Genomic DNA, 14,965 nt, shown 5'->3' on the forward strand with positions numbered 1-14,965 from the left:
AACCAAAGTGCGGCTTCTGATTGGCTGCAGGAAGCTCCTGCAGCCAATCGGAAGCTACAGAAGCCCCGTTGGACGTTCGGGTTCCAAAGAATGTTCGCAAACCATAACACTCACTTCTGGGTTTGCGACATTCAGGAGCCAAAACATCCGAGTACCAAGGCGTTCGGGATCCAAGGTACGGCTGTATATTTTAACTAGTTAAACTTTCGTAGAGCCACAATTCCCAGTAGACAGTTCCCAGGATTCTTAGGGGCAGTCATGTGCTTTAAATGTATGGTGAGTTCAGAGCCAGAGTCTCTCAACCAAACCTACCTCACAGGGCTGTTGTGAGAATAGAATGTAGAGGAGAACTATGTAGGCCACCTTGTGTTGTTTGGAAGAAAGGTGGCACATCAATGTAATAACAAGCCCTTCCTGCTTCTGTTGGACAGGACTCCAGTCTAGGAAAGGCTTATGCCACAATTCATCTGGCATAAGGTGGTTAATCTTTCTTGTCTCTGAAAGGTGCCACGAGACCGGCTTTATGTGTAATTATGAAAGGGGGCCGCCGCCTCCGCCAGGTCATGCTACCGACTGATTATGCGACGCGAGTTTGATTTAGGATTTGACGTCGCCGCTTCTGCCGCGACGAAGGGCTCCCGGTCCGCTGATTCTCTTCCTCCTCCTCCTCCTCCTGCGGTCTCCCGAAGGCCCTCTAGCGACGGCTGCCGTCCTCAGAGCCAGCACGTGGAGGGCGGCCCCTCAGCCGGCTCCCCTGCTGCCATTGTCCGTCGGCCGGTGCGCGCTTGGAAGTGGACGGTCTGCGTCTCGCCTTCGCTCGGGGGGGACGCTCCGGCCAAGAGGAGGGAACAGCGGGCAGGAGGAGGAGTGCGCGGCTGTGGCTCCGGCTTCCTTCCTGCCCTCCCTTTCTCCTCCCATCGGCCGGGCCAGCCTCGCCTCCCTCCCTCTCTCCCTATCTTCCCGCACACGCTCCCCGACCGGCAGCTCCGCGCTCTCTGCGCCGGCTCCTCCTCCTCCTCCTCTCCGCGCTTCCAGCAAGATGACAGCCGGGCGGCAGCAGCGGCGGTGGCGCGGAGATTCCTCGCACCGGCTGGTAAGTAGAAAGGACGCCGCCGCCGAAGGAACGAGCCCTGGACGGGCGGGCGGTGGTCGCCGCCCCGACGAGAGGGCTAGCGCAGCGCGGCGCAAAGGAGCTGGCATTTGCGCTCTGGCGATCGCCCCAAGAGAAGAGCGGAGGGCGTGCGGGGTACTGGGGTGGTGGTGGTCGGGGGGGGGGAGGCTGGGCGTCGCGGACTGGCGGGCCCACTCCAGGGATGGGAGAGAGGTGTTGAACCTCTTGTGCAGGCAAGAAGGGGTTAACTGAGGGGGGCATAACCAAGAGCGGAGGAAGTAGGTTTCCTCCAGGCGGGCGGGGAAAGAATCGGCTCCCACGGGTTGTGAGTACTTGGATTTGGCTTGGGAGAAGCAGAGGGAAGGAAGGGGTTAACAACCGGTCTGCAGGAATGGCTAGTAGGGCGGCGCGCGGGGCGGGGGGGGGGAGGGTGTCAGTTTTAGGCTGCACTGTTTGAAAGGTAGAGAAGTGCATATTTTGGAGCGTGGATGTGCTGCTTTGTGATGTGTAAGGATGTGAGCGTGAAGTGGCCTTGCATATACCTGCGCCCCCCGCCTTTTGGCAGAGGGGCAACCCTCTCCCGGCCCCCTCCCGCCCCCGCTTCAGAATTTTCCTCAGTATTTTGCAGAGTTGAGTTTTCTGCCAAAGAGCTGAGATGGCAGTAAGGTGGCCCCTTCCTTTGCCACCCCGCCAATCCCTTTTGGCACTGCAGACTTCGGAACACTTGTGCCTACGCACTTCTGACATGGTGGCAGGTGTGTGTCCCCAGCCATGGCCCTGCTGACCCTGAGCTCCCCTCTCCTGGCTGTGGTTCCACATCTGAATGCTTCTGGCTCTCTTCCAGGTGCACATCTGACTCTTGGGAGCGCAGCAATATTGTGGGTGGTTTGCCAGGGGGGATTAATGGAGCTGCCAGCAGAGCCGAACGGGAGGGCAGGTGCACCGCCAGGTAACACCAGTTGAAACAAGTTTTCTCTCCCAGGTGCTAGCCTGAGACACTGAAATTGGAAGGGGTGGTGGAGAAAGATAATTGCACGCCATCCACTGGTTGGTTTGCTTCATCTCTTACCACCCTTGGCTAGCGGGCTGCCCCTGTAGAGGAAAGACACCATCCTTGGGTTCTTTCTCTGCTTTTTCCATCCTGAGTAGAATATGTGGTTGCAGCATCCTTCCTCTGCCCTCCCCACTTCAGATCTAATCCTGTCCTCTTTCATTTGCAAGTTCGCAGTTGCGTCACTGAAGCAAGGTCCACGGTGTCTAAGATTCTTGTTCTCCTGGTTTGGGTAGGAAACTGAACTGCAGCTTAACTAAATTCTGCAGTTTTGGGCAATGTGAAATTTTCAGGTTGGGCTGAAGTTTAGACAGCCAGTTCTTTTTCTGCTTTGGCACTGTATTTTCTGTCTGGACAGAGGAAAGCACGGTGGATGTGTGAGGCTGTCGTGGAGGACTTTGGAAGAATCAATTTCTGGGTCTGTGGCTTGATGTCAATTGAGAAGATTTAAGCTGTCGCCTTCTAGGGATTTTGCTTGCACTAACGGTGCCAATGACTTTGGCACATATCATGTTTTCTGTGGGCTAAAGACAGAAACTTGATATGGTGCAGAATATTCAGGGTTTAACCTAAGAGCTGGAAATCTCCGAAGCTATCAGGTTTACTTAGGCTTGAAACAAAATATTTACCTGTGATGTGTTTCACTCCACATTTTATATTAGTATTTAGTGACAGACATCTCTGATATTTTTTGCAGCTCAGATGCTGTGGGCTGTTGGATTATTTAGATTCAGCAAGCTTGGAGAGAGGTTTGCATGTTAGAGCTTCTGTCTGCCACTCAGTGGCCTTACCTGACCCCAGCAGGTAAGGAGAGGGAGTTACAGTGTGCTAACCCCCCCCCCCAATCCTTCTTGCCTTTGTATAATTTGCCACTGTCTTCCCTGAACACATCTTTACATCAACAACTTTGGAATTTGCAGTCTTCAGTGGATGGTGACTTAACTTGGACTTCACAGTCCAAAATAGCAGCTGCGGCTTCTAAGGAGCTGGATATCGTACAGATTTCTGTGAGCCTCAAACTGCTTTGCATTCCTCAAGAGTGCAGTGTCCAGAGAGTTGCTGGTGCTGAGCATTTGAACTTTGATCCAGAGCCTAACAAGAATCCTTTCATCATCATCTTAACTCCCCACCCACTGCAACATTGCTGACCCAAAAGCATTTTTTGAGTTGAATCTTCACAAACTGCAGCATTCACTAGGAGTCTTGTTGAAGTTCAAGGGTGATTTTGCAATTATTTTGACTGATTGGAACCAGAATGCAAGCTGTGCTGTTGTGATGTACAAGTGATATAGGCTAGTGTGTGTCCAGTGCTTTGCTCTGGGGCTGCCTTTACAGAAAGCCTTTATGATGGCAGGTGGAGTCTTAAAGTGGCCCTGGGGAAGATGATGAACAACTTTAAAGTGGTGTGTCTGTATGATTAGCCTCTGCCAACCTGGGTCTTCCAGATGTTTTCGACTGTAGCTCTCCGCCAGCCCTTACTGTGGTGAATTGTAGACCGATATATCTGGAGGACACCTGGCTGACAAGGGCTGTGTTAGATTTACTGTTAGATTTTTCATGTTGCCTTTTCTTATCATTTCTGAAACCTGAACAGAACAGAGCTGGAGAAAGGTTGCCATTCTGTCGGCTGTGTAAATTCCTAGGCATTCAAGGGGAGATTAGGAAGAAATCATTGTGCGGAAATTAGCAAAGACCAGTGTATTTCCAGAAAATTATCTCTGTAACTCCGGCAGCAAGTGGAGTCACTCTTTTTCGTAGTGTATCCTGAGATGCTTCCTCTGCTTTTCATGAAAGAGTCATGTCTGTGGCAACAGCAAGTCTCTCAGTGAGGGTTTCTGGGATAAGTTGTTTAGCAAACCTGCTTTTTTAAAAATAAAAAAAGTTGCTATTGATAAGTATTCTTAGGGACATAGGAAGCTGTTTTATACCAAGTTAGGTCATTCCAGCTATTGTATTGTCTGAATTGACTGGCAGCAGCTGTATAGGTTTTCAGAATAGAGCTGTTTCCAGTCCTACCTGGACACACCAGAAATGGAATCAGGGACCTCCTACCTGCGAAGCAGGTCCTCTGCCACTGAGCTATGGCCCTTCATTTGCAACATCTCTCTTGGAACAATTCCCTTTGCCAAGTATGATGGAAACCTCCTTGCTTGGCTGACAGGGATGGGCGAGGTGACAACTGGATGAGTCTTTTGTGCTACTATTGCACGCCTGTGTCTTGGGACAGAGATGCGTGCTTTCGGAGCTCCTGTGGTTGACCCTTGGCTATTTAAAGACCTGGGACTGTCATGTCAACAGCAGATGGTGTAACACGCCTGTTCTGCCTTGGCAGTTGTGTGCTCCCAGCTCGAGGCAGTTGATTTGCTCAATCAGGCAGGGTTGTAAAGAAACGCTTCTGGTCCCTAGCGGGGCTTTTGGTCAATTTTGATGGGGGAAGACTTGAATTGTCCCAGAAAATAAAGTGGAACCTCATGCAGTACTTACAAGCCTGAGGCAAGATTTGCTGACAGTTCCCTCCAGGCTGTGCTTTCCAGGTCCTGGATTTTCTGGGAGAGACTAATGCTCTTGATTGTGAGTGCTTCTGGTTACACTTGAAAAAAATAATAATGGTGTTTTCTGCTGATGCGTGTAGAATCTCACCATTTGCTGAAGATCAAGTCCAAAATGAAGCTGTGGAGTGAATTCTGGCTTAGAAGGGTGGGAGTTCCCCAGAGCACCACTTTTTTTTTGGTGAAGAATATTTAGATTTTCAGGCAAAATCAAGCTTTTCTTCATTTTGGCTTCCCATAACGGCTCCACTCATGGTGCTAATGGCCTTGCATTTGTTGATAGGGGAATGGGGAACCTGTGGTTCTACAGCTGTTGTTGAACACCAGACCCTGCCAGCATGGCTAGTGGTCTGGGATGGTGGGATTTGTAATCCCAAATTTGGGCCTCCAGCTGCTTTTGGAGTACCATTCCCATCATCCCTGAAGACTGGTCCTGCTAGCTAGGGATGATGGGAGTTGTAGTCCAAAAACAGATGGAGACCCAAGTTTGGGAACTCTGATCTAGATAACTACAGTTCCCCCATCCCTGCTGAAGAGGAATCTGTATGGGTACCCAGAGCCATAAAGGCAGCCTCTGGGGCTGGCTGGCTGTTTAAAACCTTCTAGCTTCTCTCGTTGATGCCTTCTTGGGTGTTAGATTCTGGGGACAGACTTCTTATGGGGGCAGCAGAAGCAAAGAAGCCCACTAGGTTTGAGGTAGAATCAGATATGTTTCAGAATGATTTCAATGCAGATACCACCTTTTTCTTTTCCTTCCCTCTCAGACTTTGGTTGGGGTCACCAAGGCTGGCAGAAGTTGTTGTGATGTAGTGGGGAGGAGGACTGAACTTGGACTGGAGGCACCTGGGATGAAATCCTCGCTCATGATTGGCGTGCCTACCTGTCAGTCTCCTAATGATGTCAGGTGCAAGGCACTGCTAAAATGGAGACATTTCCACCCCCTTCAGTTTAGCAGGGGTTTCCGTGTAAAACTTCCTGAATAAGTGGATTCTGATGCAAATTTCTTCCTGAGGTTAAACTTCCATTTAAAGTTTTAACTGGAGATGCTCAGGGTTGTACCTGGGACCTTCTGCATGCAAATCTTGTGCTCTACCACTGAGCTGTGGTAGCTTCTCAAAAGTCTTCTTGGAATTGCCTAGTTTAGTGTTGTATTCTGGCAGAAAAATGGCTCAGGCCATGTTCCCCAACTGAGAAGATATTATCTCCTGTGCTGAATTTGAAGCCAGTAGACATTTGAGCCAGATGGTCTTTCAAGCCCCTTGCAATTCCCTGAATGATAGAGAAGCTTGGGTGTGGACCACAGCCCTGCCCTCCCCAATTCCTTGATTTGTAAGCCTGGTTGCAGCATGAGTTAGTGTTTTGTTTTCTTAATTTTTTTTTCTCCTAGAGAGCACTCATACACTTCTGGCTTAATGAGGGCTCTGGCTTATTCTGTTTGAACGAACAGCTCCATTAAGTTGTGCTGATTAATGAGCAGAAAACCCAGTAGGGAAGGCAGAGGTCTGAGCTTCCCGTATGTGTTTATGGCTGTGTCTTGTATGCACAGCACGAAAACATAGCTTGGGAACTTGAAGCCTGCAGATAGGTGGGTGGGAATAGATGCATGTCAATGTGGGGAAAGGAAATCTGGCACTGCAATCATCCATAGATGTCAGGGATAGGGTACACTCACCCAGATCTTTTGAAGGCCCCTGTGATGGTTTCTGCCACAATCCTTTCATGGCAGTAAGAAAAGATGTGGGAAAAGGCTGCCCCATGCTGAATTTCTGCACCTTCATTTCCTGGTGAGTGCACTGTGTACACATACTGCTGTGTGCTGGGAGAGGTGTTTGATGTGCAACTACTAATCCTTTCTTAGTGTTACTTGTAAGGGTGCACTGTGAGTTGTGCTTTGTGCACACAGTGAAGGCACGCAACTAGCTTGCTGCAGGCCGGAGTCAGCATAGGCTAGCATTTTCTTTCTGGCTTCCAGGCTCACGGGTGTTTCTGAGAATAGGCTTTGTGGACTGTTGCACCCACACAGAAAGGCCAGCGTGGGTGCTACGCACAGCATTTCTCAGGCCTCGGCAGTTGAACGTTGGCTTCTGTTTTTAAATGTGAGTGTTGCAGAGAAAGACTGAATCTTCTCCCCTTTGCTTTATGACGCCAGTTGCATCCCTGTGCCTGTCACAGATCTTCACCGGAGCTGTGTGCAGAGACAATAAAACAGTAAGATTTTGTACCCAGAGAATGCAAATCCTCCAGTAAGAAAGATGACCCCTGAGCTCCATGTAAAGGTAAAGCGACCCCTGACCGTTAGGTCCAGTTGCAAACGACTCTGGGGTTGTGTGCTCATCTCACTCTGTAGGCCGAGGGAGCCGGCATTTGTCCGCAGACAGCTTCCGGGTCATGTGGCCAGCATGACTAAGTCGCTTCTGGCGAACCAGAGCAGTGCACGGAAACGCCGTTTACCTTCCCGCTGGAGCGGTACCTATTTATCTGCTTGCACTTTTTGGCGTGCTTTCGAACTGCTAGGTGGGCAGGAGCTGGGACCAAGCAACGGGAGCTCACTACATCGCAGGGATTCGAACCGCCAACCTTCTGTTCGGCAAGCCCTAGACTATAGCGCCACCCATATCCAGTGCTTCATGTAAACTATACAAATTGAGCAAATACGCATCATTTTGTACTTTGCACAATCCTGGTCATGCAAGAGCTCTGTGTGGCATTAGTGTTCCCTCCCAGCTAACGGAGAACTTAGGATCAAACTATACATTGTATGGAGCACCTGCTTACAACTGTCTATACCCAGCCTAAAAAGCTGCTGCCACACCCCACCACGAACCAGATTGGACTGTGGCACGGGGGAAGGACTAAATAACTCTTTTCTTTCCATACTGTTGAAAATTGCTTCCGATGTTGCTCTTCCCTGAACATTATGCACAGCTTGACCCTTGGTGAGCAATAAGCTCTGCAAACCATTTTTTATATCAAGTTCTGGCAATTTGGTTCCGATTCTGTTCACATGGAGCCTGTCCCTTTTGTACAGACTTGCCTTTTGTCCCATAATGGCTGCTTACCCTGCTCGTGAGTGGGCAGCAGTTGTGACCTATCACAGGCTTCCCCTCCATCCCTGGGGGGTGAAATTCCTCTTGGTGTGGCCAGCCATTGGACGGCTGGATAGCCCACCCACATCAATATTTGAACTGGCCAATTGGGCAGGCTGGGAGATGGAGCATAGATGGAGGACCAGAGTCAAGGAGTGTTCACTCTGGTCCACCGACTGGGAATGAAAGCCGGCTGCACCTGCATCACTTAGCACAGGTGGCCAAAGATCATAATTGTCCCTTAATGTTTCCTAGTATCTAGCAGATCTAAACCTGTTCTCCTGGCATCACTGTCTTGTCTGCGATTTGAGGCTTCTGAGCTCTCCCTGTCCTACTGGCCTTGCATGCAGAACAGGTAGTATTTCTTGACAATGCTAACATGGAGGCCCTGGATCTTAATATCCTATCCAGCAACTTAATTATTTTACATCCAAGAGCACGCCATTCATTTTTTACTGATGCTGAAGCTTAGATGGCTTCAAAATCTCCTGAATCCCTCTATTACTTACTTTTATGTGCCTTTATTCTAAGGTGTTTTTTTTTGTTTTAGGTTGCATTTTGGTCTTAATGATAGTGATCTTTTTTTTTAATACGGTACACAGCTTAAGCGTATTAAGCAGTTTAGAAATGCCTTATACATAGTTTATACATAGCTTAGTTTAATTAAAAGCATTTTATTAACATTTATGTATTTAATGACAGCAGCACGAATACTGTAATTCCCAAAGATGGAAAGGAGGAGAAGTCCCAACAAAGGAAGAATAGCTTTGGAAAATGTTGGAATACACGGAACTGGCAAGATTAACAGCAAAGATTAGAGACCCAAATGATAAAAACTTCCTTGGGGACTAAGGAACTTTTATTAAGCATTTCAAGTGTTGCTAAAGCGAGATGAAAACGTGAGCAGGACTTGAAATATGAGCGTTAATTTTTTAAAGATAAATAGGTTTAAATGGATATATTGAATAGTGCAGGTGAAATATGCAGCATTCAAGGGTAAATATGGAAAGCGTGGAAGGGAAGGATGGGAAGTCAATTGATAAAATAACTTACAGTTTATGTTAAAATTTGTAGTTTTTTTGTTTTTGTGAAAAATCAATAAATAAGATTTTTTTTTTAAAAATTAATTAAAATAAAATAAAACAAATGAAAGGGAATCATAGATAAATGCACCAAGGATAAGTTTACTGGTGACCACAAGGCAAGATGGTTATTTGCCACCAGAATGGCCAGCAGAGGGAGAGGACTGTTGTCCTCATGTTCTTCTTGAGGGCTTCCCATCCAAATATATTTTATTGCCTGCTGTGGTAAACAGGATATTGGAACAGAAGGTGGTTTGGTTTGATTTGGCAGGGCTCTTACGATGCTGACTCCTCCCCTTGCGCTGTCTGGATGATGCAAAGATAGACTGCAAGACTTTGCGACGTGAGGGCTGCTGTCTTCTATGGGGCAGTGGACCACCCTGCTCAGCATCCTCCCAGTGTGGCTAGGACAGGGGTCCCCAAACTAAGGCCCGCGGGACTTGTTTATCCGGCCTGCTGCGACCCCCACCGCCCGCTGCCGCCGCCCCCTCTTACCGGTGCTGCGCTGCGCAGCTGCCCACTTCCGGGTCGGAGGAGCACTGGAAATAGCTTGTGCACATGCGCAAGTGTTATTTCCAGTGCACATCCGGGCCGGAGGAGGCCCATGCACATGCACACAAACTATTTCCAGTGCTCCTCCGAGCCAGAAGTGCGCCGGAAATAGTGTGTGCGCACGTGTATTGGCATGCGCTTCCCCGCCCTCCAGCCCGCTGCACGATCGGTGCTGGAGACACCGGCCTGAGGTGTGGTAAGTTTGCTGACCCCTGGGCTAAGAGAATATAAAGACTAAGCCCACAGGCTATTCTGAGTCGGCCATTTGAGTCTGTGGCCACTGGTGGTGGAGAGCTGTTTCTTAGCTTATCCTTGGAGCTTTGTAGGGTCTCTTTGGTCAGAACATAGGGAACTGCCTTATGCATAGCCAGGTCAGTGGTCCATCTAGCTCACTACTGTCTACTGAAGTGCAAAACCCTTTCCAGCTTCTGTGCAACCTTCTGGGGGGCCACCTGCCAGTGGTGAGATCAGAGCCAGAGGCAAAAGTGGCACAATGAAAGACGTGAACTTTCAGGATAGCTGAAATAATGACTCAACCCTTGTATGCCCAATTTATCCCTGCACTCTGCAGGTGAGAGGACCTCCAACAGGTAACCATTCCTCATCGGGCTTTAATTGTTGTGGCACCTGCCTGAGGAAGTCCCTCTGCTTGAAGATTAGATAGGTACCATCTCTCCTGCCTTTCCTTCACCCTGCTGAAGGCCTTCCTCTTTCTCAACAAGCCTTTTAAGTGGAGATCTTTCCCAGTCTTCATCTGCATTGGAATTGTTTCAAAGATGTTTTAAAGTTGTTTCATCACTTGTTTTTATGCTAGCTTGGGCTGCTTTTGGATGGATTTAATAAGTAAGTAAGTAAGTAAGTAAGTAAAAGTCAGTAAGTAAGTATGTAAGTAAGTAAATTAATTAATATTTTCAAGCTTTGTAACGTCAGCTAGTTTCTGCATTCATTTGTGCACTCTCCTCTATCATCTGAGCAACCAAACAGCACCATCAGCATTGAAGGGCCAGATAGAAGAACTTGAGGGGCTGCATTATGTGAGGTTCCCTTTTCTTTCTCTGCATGCTGACTGGCAGTTGGCTTTCCAGGTTTCTGACTGAGGATATACGTAGCCCAACCTGGAAATGCTGGGAACTGAACCTAGGACCTTCTGCAGATACTCTGCCTCTGAGCCGTGGCTCTTCCCAGTTAGCAGGCAGTCAAAGGGACCTGGCAGACGCTCTGCAACAAAAGCTTGCATCTGTTACTTAGAGCTAAACTGAGGTTTTCCAGGCAGCAACCCTAGGGGTGGCAATCTGTAGATGGTAAACAGCCAGAGAAATATGGGTGCCCTACCTCTCCTGCCCCCATGCATTTCTCTGGAGGACATTGAAAAGCTACTTGGGGCACCGAAGATAGATTCAGCTTGGCTTGTTATGAAGAACCCCCAAATAGTCAGTCCAAAGGTGGGAAAATCCCAACTATTTAGTTGCTTCAGTATCACAAATCAGAATTGTATGGTTTTTTTAAGGATTCACCCTATTCTTTACGTAGTAGATAATAGAACCATAGAATATGCAGCTGTCCCACCCGGGGATTGAACCTGCAACCTTGGTGTTATCAGCACCACCTTCTAACTAACTGAGCTGTGTCATCTCATTTAACTGATTTTAGTATTGTGTCATTACATTCTTGTAACCTGCCCTGGGTTCTTAAGGAGAAGAGCAAGCAGGGAATCTTAACAAATAAATAGCCAATAAAGTTGGGTTTGTTTTTTGTTTTTTTTTGTTTATTTCCCACCTGCCTAAGGCCAAGCTCTCTTGATATTGTAAAGGATTCTTTCTATTGAAAGATTCAGGCCCCAGATTCTGCGTATTGCTGCTCGGTTATTTATTTATTAAAAATATTATTTTATGCCGCCTTATATGCATGACCGAAATACAAAGGCCAGTCACAAAACAAAGCAACGAAATGGTTAACACACCAAGCAGAAAGCTTTGGAATACAGTAGAGAGAAAGCTGCACAAAAAAAGCATTTTCCAGAGGTGTTTTTAGAAGTAACTACTGTTGCAAGCCACTGCAACCTACTTTATTGACTGTAAGAGAATGATTCGGTCAAGCCTAAATTAAGTGTGTGTCGTGGTGGTGGTGGCGTGATGACCCTGCAGGCACGAGCTAAGGCCTCTATGGGCTCATATGTGCCTGCAGGCACTGCATTGGTGATCAAGATTATGGGGAAAACTGATCACAGATGTTGTGAAGCAGTAGAGGGATGCTCAAGGCAGTAGCATTAATGAGACATAGATTCATGGAATTGTAGAGTTGGAAGGGACCCTGAGGGTCATCTTGTCCAACCCTCTGCCATGCAGGAATCTCAACTAAAGCATTCGTGACAGATGGCCATCCTTGATGGCTTGGCTTGATTTACAGAGCTCTCCCTGCAGACCTCAGGAAGGGTCGTTGCTCAGTGGCAGAACATCTGCTTTGCACGCAGAAGGTCCAGGTTCAATCCCTGGCACCTCCAGCTAAGGCTGGGGGAGACCTCTGCCCTGACACCCTGGAGAACTGCTGCTACTCAGTCCAGACAATACTGTGCTAGATGGGCCAGTGGTCTGACTTGGTACAAGGCAGATTCCTGTGTTCCAGACCTGCCACTCTGGACGGATATGACATCTCTTTAGTAGGCATGTCTTTCCCCCTGGAGGTTCTTTTCTGTCCCTTCAGGTATCCTCAGCGATGCAGTCTTCATTGGAGATTGACTGCACCTTATCTCCTTTCACTGCTGCAAAAGGATTAAGCATACCTGCCTGGCTCTCATAAGCATGTGAGCTGTTATAACGAACTGAAATTCATTTTTAATAGCAAAGTTAATCGCAGAGTCCACTCATTGATTCTCTATTTTGCAGCTGTATTAGCTAGGCTGTGCTGCTGCTAATGGTCTAGAAAATCGCCTTTTAATAAAGTCAGGCAGAGGGTGTGTGTTTGACGGGGTGCGGGGAGAGAGAGAGAGAGATCTAACTGTAAAAGTACAAGCCAGGATGGGTAAAATTGGAAAGCTTCGGAATGAGCGGCATAAAAGGAGGCTTGCAACAGCCATGCATTGAAGCAAACAGGAGCCGTTCAAAGGCTGTTTTCTCACATGCAGGCTTATCACTGAATAACAGCAGCTTCCAGAGAGCTTTCTCTGATACCTTTTGCACTTGCAGCTTTTTGTTTGCACTTTTGGTGCAGAGAACAAGTTTGTACTATGTTTGAGTAGTTTGAGAGGATAGTGCTTTGTTTGCATCCTGATATTTGAGGAAGGAAGACAAATTAACTGAGGGCTATTTTCGCTGTCTCTCCAGATTGAGGAAAGATTGCATGTGCTGATGGTGGAACTTCTATGTTAAATTAAAATGCAGTGAGGTTCAAAACTTTGACTCTCAGGGTTGGGTGAATTGCTGTTTGCTGTCCTCAAGGTATGTGGTGATTTTCTGCGCAGGCCTTCCTTCCCTCTTTGTCCTATAACTACATTTCCCTGCTTCTGTTTAACGTGCTTTCGAAAGCTTTGCGTAAATCTGGATCTCACACAAATAATCACGTAACGGTTTCACCATGTGCACAAAGCAGAACTCAGCCCTCATCCATTCAAACCGCACTGTACAGCCATTTATAGGCAGCAAGAATTGTTTTTTTGCTTGCCCAGTGTGAGCGGAACAATGGTTATATTTTCGCAGTAAGAAGCTTGTGCTGATGAAAGCCAGCGTGGTGCTAAAAGCAAGAAAAGCCATTCTGGATTAAGCCAGTAAGGAGATACCACAAATACATATATTTGTGATAGGTTTTCGCTGTTTGTACAGTAATATTTCCCTGCATAAACACTTCCCTGTATTTCACTGGGGATGTAAAACCCAACCATTTTATATAATCGCATTAGAACCAATTTAGTGCAGCTGGGATTGCTTCTTGCACTTCACAGGTGAAATTCTGCTGAGGCTGGCAGGGAATGGTTATATTCCCTAGCTTCCAAACCTTACATTTGCTCCCACGGTGTGGACTGTAGCTACAGGATTGTGGTTAGCTAGGCTGGAAGACTTCAGATGCATTTCCACCTATTGGTACAACACACTTGCTGGCTTATCTGGCATGGGCAGTGTACTCGTGCAGGCTGCCAATCTCTCCTACTTTGTTCCTGCCTTCATGCAAAGCGGATCAATAAACTAAGAAGTATTTGCTCCAATTACGCCTTAACCAGAGTTGTGGTTTATTGTTCTCTAAGAAAAAACATGGTTGCTAGTCAACCAGAGGACATGGTTTATAGTTGGTTATTTATTTACTTACTTACCTACTTACTTACTTACTGCAGATAATGTTTCAGAGTAGACTCATGGAAAGGAAGGGACCTAAATTAGCCATGTCTATTAATTTCCATGGGTCTACTTTGAGCAGAACTAGCGCTGGATACAAACCACATAATAACAACCTTAACAGGATAAAACAACAGTATTGACTAAAAATACTCATCCTGCAGTATTATAAAATACAAGGTTTATATAGCTCTTAATGAAACCTTCTAAGCGGCTGGCATACAACAACATGAAACACTGATTAACAATATTGATAAAATAAAAAACAAATTGACATACGAAGTACCCAGGTATGGATAAAACCAGCAGTTTTGAAAGAAATATATCTAATAAACCTGGGAAGGCTTGCCTAAAGAAAAGGATTTTTAGCAGGTGCTGAAAAAGGTACAACCAAAGCATCTGCCTAATATCAATTTCAGGGAGTTCCAGAGCATAAAGGCTGCCACACTAAGGGATTGATTCATTGCAAGTGTGGAACAAGCATTTCGCTCTTCCATAGTTCCTCAGATCAAAATGGATGATAGGGCATATACCCTTGTGCAAATTAATTGAAACAAAGCATGTTTTGTATCTTACTCGTAATCCTGTACTCAAAACAAACATGAAAAGTCAGTTGATCATTATGGTGTTGGGAGCCTGCAGCCAACAGAAGGAATGATGCACTCGCTGCAATATATTGCTGTTCTACGAAAGAGAGTTATTCCAGAGCTGGAAAAGAGGTATCCTCGCGGTACTGGGATATTGCAGCAGGACCTAGCTCCCTGTCACACATCGAAAGTGGGGAAGAAGTTCATGACAGAGCAGCAAACACAGGTACTTGATTGGCCAGGGAATTCCCTGGACGTAAATCCCATTGAGAATTTGTGGGCTACATGCAGCCTCTGTGCTGTAGACTGTACGACTATGGAGAAACTCATTCAGGCGCCGATTCAAGTGTGGTACAGGAATCCGAAAATCAACAGTAACTGTTCGAAACTAGTAGACTCTATGCCAAATCATGTTCAAATGCTGCTTAAAAATAGCAGAGGTCATATCCATTAGTAATGTACGTATATGTGAGTTTTGTACAATAAACTACATTGTTTGTTTCCAGTAATTTGCACAAGGGTGTGAATGGAATAAGGCAGTCCTTCAAGTAAGCTGTTGATGGCTTTTATTGGCTTCCTGATCATGACTTTGGAGAGCAGCAAACTGTGATCCTGGTTCAGATAT

The 14,965-nt window shown here is 46.9% G+C and overlaps 1 protein-coding gene across 1 annotated transcript in view; it reads left to right on the forward strand.

The window, feature by feature from the left end:
- Window positions 1-708: 708 nt before the first annotated feature.
- The window catches only part of MID2 (midline 2), a 198,628-nt gene continuing 184,371 nt past the window's right edge, over window positions 709-14,965 (forward strand). The window contains exon 1 of the mRNA XM_081848037.1: window positions 709-1,093. The gene's annotated coding sequence lies outside the window, so the exon portion shown is untranslated. The remainder of the gene's footprint in view (window positions 1,094-14,965) is intronic.

Source organism: Podarcis erhardii (genome assembly GCF_964252035.2).
Source record: "Podarcis erhardii genome assembly, chromosome: Z".
Lineage (NCBI taxonomy): Eukaryota > Metazoa > Chordata > Lepidosauria > Squamata > Lacertidae > Podarcis > Podarcis erhardii.